Here is a 13,906-nt window from a genome sequence, read left to right as displayed (position 1 = left end):
TGCCCCCTCCAAGGGAGGGGGCCTCACTGGCTGGGTGACACTTTGCTTTTTGCTCTCCCCCTCGCACCTCTCCCAATGGGGCAGAGGCCCACCTTCACTTTTTGTCCCAAGGCCCACCAATCTTGCTACTCGGGGGACCTATAGAGCTGGTGTCTGAGTCCAGGTGTCAACTGTACCTCTTCAATGGACTCATTCTCTGTCCCTCAGCAAATTGCTTTTCACAGCCTCACTTTCCCCATTGGCAAAGTGGGGGACATCTCCCCCTGGACTGCAGCAAGGGCAAGATTCAATTCATAGTATTTATGCGACCATTTTGAATGGTGGGGTCCTGTTTTATTATCATCCCTATATTGAAGACGGGAGGCTGAGGCTAATGGTTCGCCTAAAGCCACTTAGTGCATTCATGTCTATTTCCTGAATTCTCCCACCCGACAGCTCTCCAGTATGTTTGATGAAAGAAAATGTGTCTCCAGATTGCGGGCCTCCCATCTCACTGCCAGCCACACACTCATCTAGAGAACCAGGCAATGGTGGTTCTTCCTTATCACTGTTGCCACCCATTCACTCCCCCAAAGAGCCAGCAAGACAGCAAGAGGGGCTCTGGTTCCCTGCTGGGAAAACCAGCAAGAGCTAGCCAACAGCTAACCAGCAGTAGGGGCCTCTTGTTGGCCTTGGACTCTTCCAGGGTACTGGGGCCTCAGCAGCTGAATTCCTGGAAAAGGGAGTAAAGCTCAGTGGTTGAGCATTTGCCTGCAGATCATGAGCTCCCTGGATCAAATCCAGGTGCCCCTGGAAGTATTTTGGGGATGGGGCTGTAGTTCATTGGTAGAGCATCTGCTTTGCAAGGAGGTCCCAGGTTCAAGACCTTGCATGAAACCCTGGAGAGCTGCTGCCAGTCTGTGCAGACAATACTGAGCCAGATGGACCAATGGTCAGGCTCAGTATAAGGCAGCTACCTATGGAAGGATGCTGACCCCTGGTGGCCACCCTTGCAAACATCAACTAATGAAATGAAGCAAAGGTGGCAAAACGCTGCAGGTGATTACACTGTAGCACATGTAGAGGGACAATTCCAATGAACACTCCCTCGCATGGGATTAAAGCACATACTGAGAAAGCATCAGTATGACCTCCAGTGATGCTGGGGAGCGCACGTTCCCACCGCGTCCCCATCATTAACGCACATAGGGATCCATGTTCACCTGAACCAGCCCTGGTGTGTTTCTTCTACTACATGTGACAGGGAGATGAAGACTGGCAGCAGCCAGGTGCCTGCATAACACCTAGCTGGCCCTTGCCCAGCCTGAGACTTTGAAGGGAGTTAGGGCAGACTAATATTCTCAGCTGAATCAGTGCCTACCATGGCTCAGAGGGCTGGTGCAGGAGAACTTCTCAATAGACTGGGTGCTACTTTTTTGCTTTTTATGCTATGGCTCAATCCCAGCCTACCCAGAGCGTATGCAGAAGCAGGCCTGAGCCCCCAAACCAGCTCTGAGTATGCTAGAACCTTGCCCTGCATTAAGTGATACGATACGATGCGATCGATATGATACGATACAATACGATAACTACTACTACCACCACCACTGGTACTGCTGCTAGCACAGCTGCTACTGCTGCAACAACAACAGCTACTACTACTTCTATTGCGGCTGCTACTATTACTATGGCTGCTGCTGCTGCTACTACGACTTACTACACAATAGTCCTTCCAGGTATGACTGAGCCCCACCGCACTGCTTTAAATCCAAGTCTAGCTGTGCTCCCCTCCCCTGGCCACACTGGTCAACTTCAAAAGGCCCATGAAAGGGCCAAGGGAAGGAAGCTAGGAAGAAGAATGCCAGCAAATGGTTAAAGCAACCATGGACCCATCTGGAGAGAAGTCAGGGGAAAGGAAGGAGGCGGCCGGGCCTGGCCCGGGAGCCAGCAGCCAGCTGCGGTGACTAAGTCTGGCCTATTCCATTGTCTGTTCTATCAATTGCCATCGATAAGGAATGACAGGTGCCCAGAGGGAGATGAAACTGCTCCGGAATGAAATGAAGACACAAATAGCCTCTCGGGCTGTCTGTGGAGTGACAACGTTGTCAGGACATCCGTGCGTTTCAAGCGGCATTTTCTATGCACTGGCTCTTTGGACCCCCTGCTCTCCCCACCCCACCCCCCTCACTCCTACAGTGAAATGTGGGCCTGGCAAGGGCAGAGGAAGAGTAGAGCTCTAACAGAGAGAGCTGGCCTAGCCCAGGGACTAGGAGTGGGAGCAGGAACTTCCTGGTACAAATCTCAGATGAACACCAAAGCCCAGGAAGTGGCTAGAACGAAGCGCCTGTCATCTCAGCCTCAGATCTTATTGCAAATAGGGCAATAATAATGTTGGCCTACCTTACAGGGATGTTGTGAGGACTACAGAGGTCACCTAGCAGTAGCAGAGGTAGCAATAATCGTAGTGGGACACCTATGTTTTATAGCCACTTGCCTCATACACACCAGGAAATCTTATGTGGATTTAACTAAAGGTTTATTCAACAACAACTTCATTTTCTCTTTCTCCTCCCTTTTCCTTTCTGACTCCTCCCCCATACTCTACAGGGTCTGCCTCTGGACAAATGTCCAAACAAACAAACAGCAAAAGATAACTGCATAGGATACAATCCTATGTCAAACCCAGGGGCGTAGCTAGGGGAGAGGGGGCTGTGTTCGCCACTCTTCCCGGCGGCCCTCTGAGTGAAGGAGATAATGAAGAAAATAGGGAGGGGTGGATCTGGGGCACCCTCAGAAGCTGCCCCCCCCAAGTTCTTTGAACCCATTTGCTCAATTATAGCTACACCCCTGGTCAAACCCTTCGAACACTAAAACTCTATTTAAATGCTAAATAACCAGTGCTCAAATTGTGCCAGGACTATGTTCAGGCATCCACTTTCAATGCAAGAATAAATTAAACTAGCCCTGAGCAAGTGCAGAGTGCATTTCCCTCATCCCTGAGTTAAGTACAGAGTTCCACTTCACAACACACCCATGCCTCAGGGATGTGCCAGATCTAAATAGTGTTGGGGGTTGTAATTTTTATCCCGCAGTTAATTAGCAGAGTACTAAAGAAGCTACCCACTCCAGTTACAGAGTATTTGCAGAATAGTTGCAGCTATTTACAGAAGACACATGGAGATCTTTGTAGAACTAAATGCTAAATATTTATTGGTGAAGTACACTTTGGATAGGAAAGACTTAACCCTAATCTGTAGAACTACATAATGAATAGGTCGGGAGACAGAGAGATTGAGATGTTTCCATCTGCTCTCTAAGAGGAAAGGAAGGGATTCTGACTCTCAACAGGAAATACCTGTAGAGTCATATCAGGGCTCATAGAGTAGAGACAGGTAGAACAGTTAGGGAGACATTTACTCACTGTCTCTACTCCCAATGCCCCTAGTAGTCATTAGGATAGTTGGTGCAAAATGTGGATGCATTGGAAGTCCATCTCCAATAAATATGGGCTTTGGAACCAGTCCCAAACCTTCTCACTCTAGAAATTAAGTTCCACAGGAGGACCCACAGAATACCACAATGTCTAAAGGAATGTAAGACTCTGGGTTATAAACTTGTTATAAACTGGGTTATAAATGTAAGTCTCTGGGTTATAAAAGAGGAGAGCTGGTCTGGGAGAGGAGAGCTGGTCTGGGAGAGGAGAGCTGGTCTTGTGGTAGCAAGCATGACTTGTCCCCTTAGCTAAGCCGGGTCTGCCCTGGTTGCATATAAATGGGAGACTAGATATTCCCTTCAGGGGATGTTGCTGCTCTGGGAAGAGCATCAGAAGGTTCCAAGTTCCCTTCCTGGCATCATCTCCAAGATAGGGCTGAGAGAGACTCCTGCCTGCAACCCTGGAGAAGCCGCTGCCAGTCTGTGAAGACAATACTGAGCTAGATAGACCAATGGTCTGACTCAGTATATGGCAGCTTCCTATGTTCCTAACTGCATAGCTGGACCACTCAAGGGGCAGTGGTAGAGCTTAATTTGCACCCAGGCTTCCAAAGCTCAGCCCCAGAGCACTGTTTCCAGTGCTGAATCCTGGACTGTATTTATTTATTTACAATATTTATATCCCACTCCTCCAGTGTGATATTGCTCAGGGTGTCTCACAACTTCTCTGCCATTACTCAGGGATAAGGGAAATGCACTGTGTGCAGCTGCTGCTCAGGAGCAGTTTGTTCTAGTCTTACTTAATACTTTCAGTGGACCTGAACTTAGAGAATTGTACTGAACATCTGCTGTCTTTCCTGCTGATTTGTTACACAGGAACATAGGAAGCTGCCATATACTGAGTCAGACCATAGGTCCATCTCACTCAGTATTGTCTACACAGACTGGCAGCGGCTTCTCCAAGGTTGCAGGCAGGAATCTCTCTCTGCCCTGTCTTGGAGACAGGGGCGTAACAAGGCTGGAGTGGGCCCAGAGACAAAATTTTAAAATGGGCCCCTCGCTGATACACACACACTTCACAATATATAGTCATGTGACTTGCCTCTGGGGGGGCCCCCAGGCAGCCGCCTCCCCTTGCCTAATAGTAGTTACGCCCCTGCTTGGAGATGCTGCCAGGGAGGGAACTTGGAACCTTCTGCTCTTCTCAGAGCGGCTCCATCCCCTGAGGGGAAGATCTTACAGGGCTCACACTTCTAGTCTCCCTTTCATATCCAACCAGGGCAGACCCTGCTTAGCTAAGGGGACAAGTCATGCTTGCTACCAGCTCTCTTCCCTTGTGTGTGTTTAAATGGTTCTGATTGGTTGCTATTATTATATTGCTTTAAGTGACTGTTGTGAGCTTCTTCAGGGAGCCATCTGGTCAAGTGGTGGGATAAAAATAAACAAATAAAAGAACTCTATGAAGCTCTTCCTCAAAGACTTCTGTTGTTCGGAAAGGAAGAGCCTGCCCCTCCTCCTGTGGCAATCTCCAGGACTTTCGACATCCTAGCCAAATAATTCACCAAGATCATCTCCCTTAGTCCACAAAAGACGGTGTGGAGAGCTGATCTTGTGATAGCAAGCATGAATTGTCTCCTTTACTAAGCAGGATTCACCTTGGTTTGCATTTGGATGGGTGACAGTCCCAGGTTAAATCCCTGACATCTGCAGGTAGCCCTGGGAAAGACTGAATACTTTGGAGAGCCACTACCAGTCAATGTAGACAATATTTGACTTGGTATAAGGCAGGTCCCTGCTAACTGAGCCAACAGACACCTTTTGAAGTGGTGATTCTCTTGTGTTTAGCACTGCAGTGGGAGAACAACTGGCCCTATCCAGCCCCAGCACAGCATCCCTCCAGTGGCTGTTGCTGGTATCTCCCTTATGTTTCTTTTAGATTGTGAGCCCTTTGGGGACAGGGAGCCATTTTATTTATGTATTATTTATTTTTCTTTGTAAACTGCTTTGTGGACTTTGGTTGAAGAGTGGTATATAAATATTCACAGAGGCTATTCTCATGGTCACACAAAATCGGGCTAAGGGAGCCTAGCCCGATTTTGTGAGACTGTGAGAACCACTGGGCTCGCAGCTGAGCCCAGTCTCACCAAAGCAGGTCACCTGCTAAAACTACCCTCCCGTAAGCCCAGGTTAGCGTAGTGAGTGTTCCGCTAACCCGGGCTTTTCAATAGTGTGTTGCCGCAGCACGGGTCCACGGCATGGCAACTCACGAGTAGACCCCCGACCGGGAGGCTTAAAAGCAGCCTCCTGGCTTGGGGGTCTCGCCAGCATGCCCTGTGCACTCACGCAGGACATGCTGGAGCCTCCATGGGCTGCGTGGCCCCCAATCCCCTCAGCCCCCTCCGGCTCCGTAACGGAGCCAGAAGTCGTGTGGGCGGCCGATTCAGCTGCCCAGGGCTGCCTACCTGCTCGCCTGCAGGGGAGAGTGGGCTAAGCCCTCTCTCCCTCTTAACCTTCTCGAGGTGAGTCTCACTGATTGTGAGACCCGCCTCATAGTAGTAGAAGTAGTTTCCCATGTTCCTGAGTAAAGAAAGTTAAACTACACAGACCATTACTGGTTCCCGAGGAACTCCCCTTTCGACTTTCCGCATCTTCTTAATATTTTATTAGTTAAGGCTGCTGTTCAAAATAAAAATTTAAAATGAGTTTGAATCCTTTGCATTTTCTGTGATGATTTGGCAGTTCTCCAGTGTATGCAGCCCTTCATTACAGTTCAACCTCATATTACCTGTTAGCATCTCTACTTTTTACTCTCTGCATGATCCCTTAAGGCAGGGATGGACAGACTTCAGACTTGCGGGATCTACTTGGGTGGATCTCAATGTCTACCAGCTGGAACCAACTGCAAAAGAGCAGTGGAGGATTCCATACATTTAGAAATGAAGAACAGGTTGCCTCTAAGCACATGTTCAGTCCAGGATCTTGTTTTCAGTACCAGAATGGAGCTCCCAGTCCTTACACTCAAACTTCACTCCTGGTTTTCTTTAAAGCTTTCTTTGTTTCAGCAGCCTAATTCCAAAAAATACCCTCATGTTATTTCTATCATGAAAAAATCAGGAGTCAGAAAGACTTCTTAATCTGCTTTAAACCACCCAGAGATCTACCAGTCAGTCCATCTTCTGCCCATCTCGGCCTTGGAATCTTATACTGTTTTGTACAAATTACCAACACTTCTTTTTAATGTCTGTCTTTCAACATTTGACCTGAATAGTACATGAGCCAGCTGGGGTGGTCGGTACCAGCTGCGGGGACGAAAGAAGGCTCACTTGTTTTTGGTAAAGTCTGCACCCCTAGAGGTGGAAAATAGAGGATAGCATTTATTTATTTATTTTATTATTATTATTATTATTATTATTATTATTATTATTATTATTATTATTCAATTTCTTCCAAAAATGGCTCAGGGTGGTTTGCACAGAGAAATAAACAAATAAGATGGATTCCTGCCCCCAAAGGGCTCATAATCTAAAAAGAAACATAAGGCAGACACCAGCAACAGTCACTGGAAGTACTGTGCTGGGGGTGGATAGGGCCAGTTACTTGTCACCACGGTAAAAGGTGCCTCTTTGCCCAGTTAGCATTGCCATACTGTCGGCTTTCAGTGAGTTATTGTGTTCTTATTGTCCTGACCATTGGGCCTGCAGCGGTCAAATTTGCAATGGTGTTTTAAAAGCTTTTACATGTTTTTAGAACACAAAAGCTACTATCACATTTTATTGATATTGTCAGAGGATTAGAAATGAAAATTGGCCGGAATGTCCTTCAAAGATTACTCCATGGAGAGAGGACAACGATTTGTTCATTATTACTTCAACCCTCCCTGCAAGGGTGTAGGGAGCTCGCCGGCGGCTGTGGGACAGGCTCAACCTATGTCCCCCTTTCCCTGTGGTTGTGTGCGCATGCACACTAGTGCACACTGGCCACCCCCCCTGCATATGACATCATAGGCAGGAGGCATGGTCACCAGCAGCAAGACGGGTGAGCTGCCCATCTACCTGCTGCACTGGGCACTTCATCACACACTGTTGGTGTTGGTGCGAATGAGTTTCTTTCACTGCCTGACTAAACTCAACGGCACATGCATGAAGTGCCCAGTGTAGTGCAGCTGACATGGGGTTGAAGGCTCTGGTGGCTCCCTGGAGGTATCTGGGAAAGCCAGAGTGAGCCTTTGGTGGCCCATGGAAGTGCTCAGGTTTGCAGCGGCCTTGTGCAATGGTGCTCAGTGGTGGGAGGTATGTGGGAAATTGTGCTCAATGGTGGCTTCTGTGGTGACCCTAGCTTTTTCTTCTGTGCAAAAATGACTGCAATTTTACCCTAAATGTCTGGGGGTAGGGATAAAGAAGGGGTGATGACACACAAAAAGCTGTAAGTGCAATAATGCTATCTCCTATTTTCCATCTCAGGGTGTGTGTGTGTTAAACATTGCCAAAAATCTCTACGAGCATCCGTTCCCTGAGATGGTACCAGTGGCCAAAATGTGTGGGCTTGGCCATGGACTCAGAAGGGCACCTAGGTAATTTTGGAGCCTGGACCTAAGGGCCTTTGGAGGCCCCCCACTGCTTTGGAGGACACCGCCCCCCCCCCACACACAGAGTGATACATGCACTATTCCCACCCCACATATTTCTTTCCCTGCTCCCCCTCTGTCTCTAAAGCAGAGGTCATGCTTAGAGGCCACTCAGCACAGTGGCGGGTCAGTGCTGCCCAGGACAGACTAAGGAGGATTTGGAGGCCCCCAGGTGGTGTGGAGGCCCTGGACTTCAGCCCAGAAGTCCAGGGGTAAGAGCACCTCTGCATGGACTAGAAACATCTCAGGCAGAAAAGGGGATACAACAAACACTTAGCTATCAAGTATCATAGACCTGAATTCCTTAGCACCGTGAGCAAGGGTTTCATTAACTTAGAACAATGTGTTTTCCTGAAACAGCATCCTCATTGTTTGTGTTTCCTCCAAATGCCTGGCAGCTCGCTCAGCTGGACGCCACTTGAAAGACTAGTGCCTTATGGGGCTGGATGAGTTTCCATTGGGTCAGACAATTCTGCAACTCAGATGTCCCTAATGATGAGCCGTCTCTGCTAGCACTCCTCCGGACAAGAATGTCCTTCATCAACAAACAAGAATCATTTCAGCCTTTCCTGGTCACCAGCTCCAATACATCTCTGATTCTGCTCCAGACAGCCTGTGTATGCCTTGAGGAAGACTGAGTGACAAGGGGCCCCATTTCCTCATCTCCCTATCGCCCCGTTTCCTCATCTTCCTATCGCGCTTCCTTAAAATCTAGATGATCCCAGACTCATCTGATCACTGCTTGCTCTCTCCCTGCACGCCCCCACCAGCCCCCCTGGCCCCCTCATACATCTTCCTTCAAATACCTCATTAGATGTGACAGCTTCAGTATCACACTTAGCAAATAAATGTGATTCTCTCAATAAAATAAGACAAAAAAGGAGGAAGGGAGAGACAATGGGAGATTTGGGAGCTATATTTAGCCTACAAGATACAGGACTGTTGGCTTTTTTTCTTTTTTCTTTTTCATGTGCTTAACACCAAGGGTTCTTCCAATTCTGCCAGGAGGTATTTTGATGAGAAGAAGCAGTATTACCTCCCCAGATCTATTGCTGATCTCAGCCATGTTGTCATTTTAGTGTAATAGGAGATGAGGGTCTCTTTTACCACCGGCCTCATCATCTCTTCCTTGCCTGAGGTGAGATCCCCTGGCCATGTCACACAAATAAAGGCAAAAAGTGCCAGAGCCTGGGCACACATTACACTCCCCACCTGCGAGTACTCTCCTCTTCCAGGAGAGCTCTGCCTGTTGAGAATTAGCCTGAAGGCTCTCCTTCCTCCAACAGTCCAAGACATCTGGAGGAGATCAAAAGCAGACATACTGTGCTTTGCGCGGCAGGGGGGGTTTGCCACTGGAGGGACTGGGACAAGCCCCAAAGGGAGCCCTGACTGCATTCAGGCAAATGGAGGAGAGCTGGTCTTGTGGTAGCAAGCATGACTTGTCCCCATAGCTAAGCAGGGTCTGCCCTGGTTGCATATGAATGGGAGATCTGAAGTGTGAGCACTGCAAGATATTCCCCTCAGGGGATGAAGCTGCTCTGGGAAGAGCAGAAGGTTTCAAGTTCCCTCCCCGGCTTCTCCAAGATAGGACTGAGAGAGATTCCTGCCTGCAACCTTGGAGAAGTCGCTGCCAGTCTGTGAAGACAATACTGAGCTAGACAGACCAATGGTTTGACTCAGTATATGGCAGTTTCCTATGTTCCTAAATGTGTATGCTAACTCATACACGGAACCAGGCTGGGAACCAGGCAAGCCAAGATAGATAGATAGATAGATAGAAAGATAGATAGATGAGCCACTCTCTAACTGCTTGACCAGAACAGCAGGAAAGTGGACACTTTAGGGGGGAATTGCTGCCCCCCCCCATGACCTAACCATATGCATCAGGAATACAGCAGGAATTTGTGTTCAGCACTGCAGATAGAGGCCTAGCCCTGTAGAACAGCACAGGTCATATGGACAGGAGATCTTAGGTTTAAACTGGTTGTGATCCCCCACAGAAAAGGGCTAGGAGGGGTCCCCACAAACAGCCACACCTGGGAGACTGCAGGTGTCTCAGCCAACCAGAGGGAGAAGACAGCAAAGGCCCATTAGCTGGCTCTCACAGCACATGAGTTGGCTTTTATTTCCTCCAGCCCATCTAGCCACTTCCCCACAATACTTATCTGCTTGATCACTGGGTGTCCAGCAGCCCTTATCATCCCTCCACCCCACAACTTCTCAAATGCTTATGGGGGAGGGACATAAGAACAGCCCTGCTGGTGCTGGATCAGGCCCAAGGCCCATCTAGTCCAGCATCCTGTTTCACACAGTGGTCCACCAGATGCCGCTGGAAGCCACAGGGAGGCGTTGAGAGCATGCCCTCTCTCCTGCTGTTACTCCCCTGCAACTGGTACTCAGAGGCATCCTGCCTTTGAGGCTGGAGGTGGCCTATAGCCCTCCAACTAGTAGCCATTGATAGATCTCTCCTCCATGAAGTTGTTATTATTTCTTGTTTACACATTCAGACAGGTGTTATTGACTGGTTTGTTTTATCCAGACATCGAGTCCTTCCCAAGGACCTGGGATGGCTGAATTTTATCATCAATACTGTTGGTTATTATAGATATCATCGCAAAATATAGGCTGTTCCCAGTAAAGTTGCTTTTTGTAATTGGCTGATGGTGATTTCTGTGGCCCCTATGGTGTTGAGGTGCTCTTCAAGGTCTTTTGGAACTGCACCCAGGGCGCTAATTACCACTGGGATTATTTTGGTCTTTTTCTGCCACAGCCTTTCAATTTCAATTTGTAGATCTTTGTATTTGGTGATTTTTTCTATTTCTTTTTCTTCTATTCTGCTATCCCCTGGTATTGCTATGTCAATTATTTTCACTTTTTTTCCCCTTCTCAACTACAGTGATATCTGTCTGGTGTATTGTGTGGCAGATGTTTGTCTGTTTGTAGTCGGAAGTCCCATAAATTTTTACATCTTCATTTTCTTCAACTTTTTCAATTTTATGGTCCCACCAATGTTTGGCTACAGGTAGCTTGTATTTTTTGCAGATGTTCCAGTGTATCATCCCTGCTACCTTGTCATGCCTTTGTTTGTAGTCAGTCTGTGCGATCTTGTTACAACAGCTGATTAGGTGGTCCACTCTTTCATCTGCTTCTTTACAAAGGCGGCACTTGCTGTTTGTTGTTGACTTTTCGACTTTTGCTCTTATTGCATTTGTTCTTAGTGCCTGTTCTTGTGCAGCCAGTATTAAACCCTCTGTTTCTTTCTTCAAGTTGCCATTCTTAAGCCATTGCCAGGTCTTGGTGATGTCTGATTTTCCACTTATATTGTGCAAATATTGACCATGCAGGGGCTTAATTCTCCATTTTTCTGCTCGGTTCTTGACTTGTTCTTTCTTGTAGGCCTGCTTTGTTTCATTGGTGTTGAATAGTTTCTCGTTCTTGACCATTTTAAGCGCATCTTCTTCACTGTCCTTGATATATTCTCCAAGGCCTCTTTTCTCCTCCTCTACTGTTTGATGGACTTGCAGCATTCCTCTTCCACCTGAGCTACGAGGGAGGTAGAGCCTATCTACATCACTGCGGGGGTGCAGAGCATGATTGATGGTCATGATTTTCCTGGTCTTACGATCCAGCGTCTCTAGCTCTGCCTGGGTCCAGTCTATTATTCCTGCAGTGTATCTGATAACAGGTATAGCCCAGGTGTTTATGGCTTGTATGGTGTTCCCGCCATTGAGTTTGGACTTGAGGATTTTTCTAACTCTCCTGATGTATTCACTTCCAATTTTTCTTTTAACTTCAGTGTGTGCAATGTTATCAGCCTGGAGAATGCCCAAGTATTTGTAACGTTCTTTCTCTTCCAGGTTCTTGATCTTGCTTCCATTGGGCAGTTCTATTCCTTCTGTTTTTCTTATTTTTCCTCTGTTCATTATTAATGCAGCACACTTGTCTAGTCCAAACTCCATTGCTATATTGCTACTGAATATACGGACAGTGTTTAGCAGTGATTCGATTTCTGACTGGGACTTTCCATACAACTTCATTATTATTACTTCATTATTATTACTATTACTACTACTATTACTATTATTATTATTATTATTATTATTATTATTATTTTATTACATTTATATCCCGCTCGTCCTCCAAGGAGCCCAGAGCACTACATACTTAAGTTTCTCTTTCACAACAACCCTGTGAAGTAGGTTAGGCTGAGAGAGAAGTGACTGGCCCAGAGTCACCCAGCTAGTATCATGGCTGAATGGGGATTTGAACTCGGGTCTCCCCGGTCCTAGTCCAGCACTCTAACCACTCCACCACACTGGCTCATTATCTAAACCCCTCTTAAAGCCATCCAGGTTGTTGGCTGTCACCACATCTCATGGCAGAGAATTCCACAAGTCGATTATGTGTTGTGTGAAAAAGTACTTCTGTTTGTTGGTCCTAGATTTCCTGGCAATCAATTTCATGGGATGACCCCTGGTTCTAGTGTTATGTGAGGGACCTGGCTGCTTGTGAGCTTGGGATAGCTGGCCTGGCTCCCACCTTCCACTGCATGGAGTTTATGGGATGAAGGAATGGAGAAAGTGCAGAAGCTGGGCCCTGGCAGCAGAGGGGTCCCATCTCCCCTCCCCTTCATAGTCTCATCCTGAGGTTCAGCTGAGGTTAGAAGAAACAACTGTAGTGTAGTTGCCAGTGTAGTGGCAACAATGGAGGCATAACTCATGTTTACCAGCATGAGGAGGTCTACCAAATCTGATGCCACTCCAATCTTTCTTTTAAAGTATAGGAATTGCATCTGATGTGCCTTCAGCCAATTCCATTTCAGTAGAAGTTCATCATGTGCAGATTTCCCCATCGCAGATTCTCCATGCTTGGAAAGCTACACTAGTTGAACCCCTGCCTCTCCCACAACTCATACAGACACAGAAGCCTTTAGGTGGCAATCCTAAGGAAGCTACACAGGAAATACACAGAAACTGCCAGATAGAACTAGATACCTTTCCACTAAAAGATGGCATGATTAAGTACAGTGGTCCCTCGACTTACGAAGATAATCCGTTCCGAACGCACGTTCGTAGGTCGGAATTTTCGTAAGTCGAAAAGCGCATCCATGGAGGTCCGGAAACATTCGTAGGTCGAGGAAGCCGCATCTAAACCGGCAACGACTTCCGGTATTTTTTGTCGTTCGTATGTCGAAATCTTCTGATGTCGAGTACTTCGTAATTCGAGGGACCACTGTAGTAGTGTTTAAACAGTAGCCTTCCTTCTTTCCACATCCCAGACTCCTTTCAATTCCAACTTGCAGCATAGGATGCAGTTTTAATATTGTTATCCGTCCATCCATGCATGCATCCCATCCTCTTTTTCCTTTTCTCTCACATTCTTCTGGTCAGTCTTTTCTACTTTCTCTCTTTTCCTCTCCTTCTGTCCCTCTTTCACTTCCCCCCCTCCAAAGGTCCACTCCCAACCACCAGAAAAGCAATGGTTTATGTGCAATTGTGTGCAAAATATGTGCACTGATGCTGCAGCTCTATCTCAAGACCTGCACGCACATATTGCAGGGGATGGGGCAAATCTTTCCACTTATAAATGCAGCACGGCCACACATGATGACACTTTTCAAACATCTTTTGCAAACATTTAGAAATGTACTCCACAAAACTGATTGTATTACTGCAGATCAACTTGTCACAATAGGGGTTGGTTATTTCAAGGTCCAAGAGAAAAGCCCAAGAGTATTTCCTCTTGGCTTTTCAGAATTTAGAAGGAATCGGAGAGCTATGTTATGAATGTACATGCTGTGTGAGTATTGTTTTAGAAGCACAACAAATTGTGTGGTGGGGAAAGGGAAAGCTGTCATTTTAATTTTTAAAT

This window comes from Hemicordylus capensis, chromosome 6 (assembly GCF_027244095.1).
Source record: "Hemicordylus capensis ecotype Gifberg chromosome 6, rHemCap1.1.pri, whole genome shotgun sequence".
Classification (NCBI taxonomy): Eukaryota; Metazoa; Chordata; class Lepidosauria; order Squamata; family Cordylidae; genus Hemicordylus; species Hemicordylus capensis.
Note: the sequence above shows the minus strand (reverse complement) of the source record.